Source organism: Rissa tridactyla, chromosome 5 (assembly GCF_028500815.1).
Source record: "Rissa tridactyla isolate bRisTri1 chromosome 5, bRisTri1.patW.cur.20221130, whole genome shotgun sequence".
In the NCBI taxonomy this organism is placed as follows: domain Eukaryota; kingdom Metazoa; phylum Chordata; class Aves; order Charadriiformes; family Laridae; genus Rissa; species Rissa tridactyla.
Window position 1 is genome coordinate 81,292,556 of NC_071470.1, and position 7,530 is coordinate 81,300,085.

Sequence of the window (7,530 nt, forward strand, 5' to 3'; positions counted from 1 at the left end):
TTAATATTAATAACTTGTTTAGGACAAAGGCATGCCCAACTTGAACGCGTTTTAGCATACAATTCTGAATTATGCCCCTGTAACAAGAGTGATTTCCTTTAAAGGCCTTTCGGTATTGGAGTGCTTCAGTCCTAGTTTCCAAGTGATTTAAGCACCGAGAAACTCAGATAGAAACTTCCAAATGAGAAACAAAATGACTAGATATCTCAGGAAAATTTTGCCCCCAAATCTCTTTGTAACTAACATCCTTGTGACAAATAGCTCCCTCTTCTTTTTGTTGGTTCCGACTTCTCACCAGCATCTGTCACTGTGATCATGATCTCTAATGAGCTTCTAAATTATATCACAGCATTCTGCGTTGATAAGCTACATTCGGTAACTGTTTCATCCTGCACGATGCTGAATGCTCTCAATTCCCACAGCACTAAAGGTGAGAAACTGGTTTTTCTGTGTTTCCAACCCCCCCCCCCCCATCTTATTCAAGGAAACCGGTGAACTTTAGGAACAAGAGGCAGAGATTGGAGCCTGCCTGCTTCACACAATCTTTACATAAAGATGGGGGCTTTCTCTTGACGCACAGCGCCAAAAAGATGTCCTTTTTGGAGTGGAAAAAGGCCTGAGATGAGGCCAGAGAAACTCACCATTATTTTTGTTTTGATTACAAGTCACAAGCACAGGCTGGTTTGGGTGACGGACTGAAGCCCTCGGGACACTGTGCTGACTCAGTTCCCTGCTGCTGCCAGGATCCAGCATCGCCGTCCCCACCTACACGTGCGCATCCTTTTTCCCTAAGGACCGCACCAGGAGACTTCAGTATTAGGGAAACAGGGAAAGTTAATATTAACAAGCGAGTTTTTCTCCCGTGGCTCTAAGGAACGAGTTTCACAGCTGTGATCGCACAGCCCTGCCTACCCCGGCTGGCAACCTGACTTCTTGAATCCCTCAGATCCCTGTTCCTGTCAGTCCGTGAGACAGCCTGTAGGAGAACAGCAGCCCCGCTCAGCTCCCTTCCTAAAACTGGCTCCTGACAGGCACATCCGGAGTCACATCCCGCGTTTCTGCCACTGGCCCTGTCTGGAAAAGGGGGTACTGTGTGCTCAGCCAGGCCTGCCTCAGGAGAACAAGGATGGAGGAGAGCCGATTTATCTGCCAGGGCACACAAGCCACTGCCCAGGAGGTGGGCAGCGAGGTGACGGCTCCCTGCTGGTGACTCAGCTGTGTCTTCCACTGCTGCTCCTCGGGGTTCCTCTGACAAGGCTCACGAGAGGAGAAACCAGTAGGGTTTGATTTACAGGACACAATTTATGGGGGTTATTCCTCACTTCCTGCAGGTAAGGAGGGGCCGAGCTGATAAGCAGCTCCCGCGTTTCAAGCTCCGAGGAGTTGTGCTGTCCTTGCAACTCCTCTCTATGGCCAGCCTTCCACTTTGGGTCCGCCAAGCAGCTTGAAACCTGCCAGGATGGCGTGTGCTGTGCACAGCAAACATGGAAATAACTCCTGCCATCACGGTGCCGCTCCCAGGACCGCGTGGCTCCGGGACACCGCGCTGGAGCAGTTTCACAGGCAGGAACGCTGTAGCGGGACACAGAATGAGTCTGTGGCTGCTGGGACCCATGGCAAGCTGTATGACTTCTACAGGTGGCAGTCATCCCCCTGAACACAAATCTCTCTCTTGCTGATGTCTAAAGACAAGCCCAGCATCTTGGGCACCGCTGTCTGCAACTCAATCCAGCCAAAAGCCGAGACCTGCGTTTGGCCAGGTGAACTGTCTCCATCCTCTCCATCACCCAGGGGGACGGACTCACTGGGGATGTTTGCCACCTAGGGCAAGTCCTGTTGAACAAGATGATGCCACACGCCACGCTCCAGTCCCCTCTGCATACACAGGGGTGCAGGTGCTTCACCTCTCCTAGCCCAACTCGGGATAACCCATCATCGTTTAACATAGCTTCAGCCTGGGCAAGCGCTCGAGCGCCTGGAGGTAACGAGATGCTGGAACCATGTGCAGAGACTGAAGGGACAAACATTGCCAGCACAACCCTTGAAGGGAATGAGTTCCCACGAAAACTGCATTTCTAAGGGCACCGCTGGAAAAAGCGAGGGGACAACAGTAATCATAGAGCTTCAGACTGGTCCCAAATGAACCCTGAAACATCTGCCTGCTCTTGCCCCAGGGACAGCATCTCCCATTCCTCTTGCTCTGAGCGCACCAAGGACCTTTCCAAGGTCACCATGACTCTCGCTCTCCCTGAGGTGCAGCTGGTTCCAAGAGTTCTCGGCAGGTGAGGAGCACGGGAGCCTGAACGAGCAAAGAGAACCGCAAGTAACTGCTGCTGAGCAGAGGGGGACAGGACGGCACCGGCAGGGAACTGCTAAGTGGCACATGCACCATGGCTGGTCCGTGCCACAGGGCATCTTTGCTCACGTCTAGGTGAGGTGTCCCTGAGCTGCCCAGGTGAACACACACTGACTCAGCACCGGCTCCGGAAATGAGCTGGCCAGTGAATTAAACCATATCTTATTTACACACGCCCAGCAGGGACTGAAGCACCTCCCGGCCCGAACGTGCTTCACAACAGCTCTCTCGTGCTATGATGGTCTTGTAATGAAGAGAAAAAAACCTGCTTCCGTGCAGGAACCGAGGAGCGCTTCTCAAACTAGTCAGGGGAAATGCAGACGGGCAGGAGCAGCACAAGCCTCCCCGTGAGCCGGCTGTCTGCCTTGGAGCTGCTTTCCCTGCTGGCGGGAGAGCTGGGCCAGGAGACCACCGGGGTCTGCGCAAGGAGGGACGCTCGTGCCAAGACGCTGCAGAGCCGTCACAGCAGGAGTTCCGCAGAACGCACAGATCCACACAGGAATTTGCACGGAGGACATCACCAAGGACGCACAGGGATAACAATGAAGGTGTCCGTCCCCTACAAGCGAGGAGCACATGGCTACTAGCCCTACAGAAAAGCCTGGAGAGATCAGGGTTTCTAAACATCCCAGGTAGCAAAGTAAGAGCAGAAACGAAGTCACTGTCTCAGAGATGGAAAGCTGAAAAGCAAACAATTAGATACCAGCTGGGTACTGTGCAGGAAATCGTGGTGGGTTTCATGTTATCTAATCTTGCCCTGCAATCAGCTTTTGAGCCTTAACAAGGCCAGCCATACTCTTCAAAACACCTCGGGAGAGACACACTGAGAGGGAAACCCTGGGTACCATCAGCTATTTTGCTTCTCGTTTAGCTTCGCGGAACAAAACTTCTACTTTATAGTGTTCTTTTCAGCCAAGACACCACAAGAATTCAACACTAATATTAAAATGCTGCCACATCAGGATGACGGTTCAGCAACCTGCTCTTTTCCTGTGACTGTTACTGCATGGCAACCATAACTGTTCCCCAAAACCATTGCTAAGTGTGCTGGTTCTGGCTGAGACGGAGTTAATTTCTTCACAGCAGCTGGCTTTGTTTTGGATTTGTGCTGGAAACAATGTCCACAACAGAGGGATGCTTTGGTTATTGCTGAGCAGTGCTTACACAGTGCCCAAGCCTTTGCTGCTGCTCACCCCACCTGAGAGCGGGCTGGGGGGCACCAGGGGCCGGGAGGGGACAAAGCTCCAACAGCTGACACCGGCTGACCATGGCAGGTGGTGAACGAATTCCTTGGTTCGCTTCGCTTGCCTGCACAGCTTTTGCTCTACCTATGAAACCGCCTTGATCTCAACCCACAAGTTTCCTCACATTTACTCTTCCTATTCTCTCCCCCGTCCCACCACAGGGAAAATCAGCGAGCGGCTGCGTGGGGCTCGGTTGCTGGCTGGGGTTAGGCACCACGCTGGCTACATCGCCTTCTACATCCTGGTGAGTTCATCCATGCAGGAGTGTTCGTCACTAGCCTTGGTTATCCGAGTCATCACCTGCAGGGCACCCATGAAACCCTTACGGAGCTGCTTCATCTGCTCATCTCGGGGTGGAGAGACACTACCCTTCCCGTGCCCGGGAGAACGTTCTGTTGACTGCTCCGCCAACACCACTGCTTCCAATGGGATCTGGAATCCCAGACAACACTGCCCCTCCTCTATCCATCATAACCACCTAAGCATAGGTTAAAAAATAAAGGATACTCTCTTGAATTACAGAAAACAGGAAATGAGTACTGCTTCCTATATAGTACGTGTTTAACTTCAGATGTTGAGAAATTGAGGAAAGGGTAATCCAGAGTCACGCCAATTTACATACCAGTCAGTGAAGATACATCACAACCACCTCACTCCTGTCTGAAGGTCGGTACAGTCACACCAACGCACAAAGAACCCACTTATCATCTGGGCGAACTGCTCACACAAACAGGGGCGAGTAAGACCCATGTATGCTGCAGTTACTAGCCGGCTCGGCTGGCAAATAAGCTGGCAGGGCCGTGACTCAGCTGGCAAACTCTCCCACAAGCACCCTTCCTGCCCAGCAGGCTCTGACAGCAGGCAGAACACGATGACTGACTGTGCTAGAAGTCCCAGGCTGCTCTGTAAATTTGGGTTTTCACCAAACGCATCCTCAAGAAGGTTCGACTGGAGTCTGCAGTTTGGTTGAAAAGTTTTCCGTAACCTGAGACTACGCAATGCAGCAGAAGACAGTGCCGCAACTCAGCTCACGATCTGCACGTCCAAAACGCATCAGCTCTTGAGGCCGAAGGAGGAAAATCCCCCAGTCAATCAGGTTGGAAAGTGCCTCAGGTGTCCCAGCCTCCTGCTCAAAGCATGACAAACGCCAGGCCCAGACCAAAGCTCAGGGCTTTGACTCGTCAAGTCCTAAAATTCTTCAAGGGTGCGGACTGCACCTCTGCGGGTTGCCCTGCCCCAGAGCTCCCCTGGCTTTGTGGTGACAGGGTTTCCTATGTCCTGCTGCCACCTCCCATCCCCACTCAGGCCAGCCTGTCACCTGTCCCCCGAGGAACTCCTCCCCTCCCAGCTGCTCCTGCCTGTGGAGGGCAATTCGTCTCCCCATCCCTCTCCTGGAGGGCCCAATCCACGCACCAGCGCTCCCGCCACCTCTCAGCTGCCCACACAGCAACCCGGACCAACGGGGACATGTGGAGGCTCTGCTCCTCCCACGCATGCCCTGCCACAAGGATCTGCTCAAAGGCTCCATCTGAGCTGCTTCACTCCTCCGGAGGACTCTCCAGCAGACCTCGCCCTGCCCTGCGTGCTCAACACCCAGAGCCTCTCTCTGCAGTGCTTCTTCCCCCCTCACTATCAGGGTGGTGGCCATTAAGGCCAGAAAGCAGGGAAGGAGCCCATCGCCAGCTGCCAGGTGGCACAAGCTGCCAACCTGCCCTAGGTCGGAGCCTCCATCCGCCTCCTGGGGCGGCACCACCTCCTGCCATCCCTCCTCCCACGTGGCTGGCTCTTACCTGCAGGCAGGTCTCCACGAGACCTCCACAGAAGGTCTGGCATCTCCTCCTCTGCCCCTTCTGGTGCTGTACAGCCCCATCCCCACCTCCTCCAGCTCTTCCTCCACTGGGCTCCTGCAGGACAGACCACAACCACTGCCTGTGTCTTCCTCAGGGCTTCCAGAGCCCCTTCAGCAGTGGGGAGAGCCAGGTGCTACTGGCCACCAAGCCACCATACAGCCCCGAGCTGCTGGAAGCAGTATTTCTACCTCTCCCTGCCCTGCAAACCTCCAAACGCTCTCTATGCTGAGCTGCAGAAGCGTGATTCCCTCTGGCCTGCAGCAGCATGGCCCCCAGGTGATGCCCACCAAAAGTGACATGTTCTCAGGTTCCAGCTTTTATGATCACAGACCACAATCAGGGAACACCCAACAGCTGCTGGCGGCTGCAGGTGGCCCCAGAAGCAACCTGGAGCCGGGACCCCGGCCTACGGAAAGCAGAACCTGCGCGAAAAGATAAATGACCAAATCCCACAAAGGACGGGAAGAGAAAATATAAAAAAACCCAATGTCAATAAACCAAGATGCTTCCTCAAAATGTCACGCAAGAAAAAAGCTGGGAAAAAACCCAAATAACGCGCCCCAGAAGCTTCTCCAAAACTTATAAATCCCTATCTAAATAAATAAGATAAATAAATGCTCTACTAGCAAACTCCGAAACTGAGCAACCCCTCAAATTACGGATGGAAAAAAAAAAAAGAGGAAAAAAGGAGAAAAAAAAATATCCAAATAAGCTGGCAAAAAACACGGAAAGGAATGAGACCGCGCTCCACGAAAGACAGGGGAATCATGAAAAGTTGTTGAAAAAAAGCACCAGGAATGGTGTCACCAAGGAAAATTCCCCTGGTGGAAAAAGACAGTGGAAAATCCCCCTCCCACCCCTCCCAAATTTAGAGCCTCTCTGAGCGTTGGTCTCCGCCGAGCTGGATCCTCCCCGCGCAGATGCTGTTGGTAGGCATTCTGTCCTACCAGAGGTAAAAAAGCTGAGGAACAGAGCCAAATCCCCGTGGGATTGGGTTGCAAATGAGTTGCGTTTGGTCAGAGCACGGGCAAGGTGTTTCGGCACGCTGTATTCCAGCGCGGGGTTGAAGGTGCCGGTATGTATCCCCGGCTATCGGGCTGGAAAACGCTGACACTCCGCTGAACCATATGTTTCAGGAGACACAGGGGACTCGGTCGGCACGTACGCCTGGTCTGGGAGTGAATTTGACGCTCTGCCGTGAGCACGATGGCGGTGGCGAAGGGTCGGGACGCTGCTCTGCGTGACTGTCACTCCAGCTGGATCGCACGCCGGAAGAGCCTTGCACAGATGACTTCATCAAACAAAATTAAGAGTCATCCATAAGAGAGGACATTGCCACAGCTCTGGCGCAATTAGGACCCATCATCATCAAATACAGGAAATTGGCACATCTGCTTTGCGGGCCGTGGATCCGACAGTGGCTCGTGGAGGCCGTCAGGGGCAGCCCTGCTGCAGCTCCCGGTCTTTGCGTAAATATTTACATGATTTCCCCCAAACAGCCGCAGCAGCAGTTGTCATTTATCCTCCCAATTGTTCTTTTCTCTTTCTCTCCTAGGCCTAGGAAGACAGAGCTGACTTCCCAGCACAGTGTTCTCTTTCTCCTTCCCAGCCCCAAAGAGGTCAGGCTAGGTAGATAAATGTTACTCGCTTTTTAACCGGTGTAACCCCAAACAGGACAAAAGTTACATTTCTGTTCTAGAAGGGGTGTCATCCTCTTCCCCTAGAGTCAGTGACAAAACTGGGGCAAAGCGGGTGTCCGCAGGATCACAGCCCGTTTCATACCTGCTTATTCCTTTTTTTTTTTAAATTTTCCCCCCTTTGTACACTACTCGGAAACGTATTGCCCTTTTTGTGGGATGCACTGTTCTTCAGGGAGAGTTCCTGCTTCATTCCCCCGCCTCCTCTAGTGGGGCTGGTGTTTCCTGAGAAGACCAAAAAGGGTCACTACAACTCTAGAGTTGTGCTAAAATCCCAGCCCAAGTCATCCCTCGGCGCTGCCCTGAGCCAGCACCGCTCCCGGGCAGGGCGGGAGCTCCGTGCTTTCTATTGCACTTTTTTTTTTTTGCTTTCCTGGGCCAAG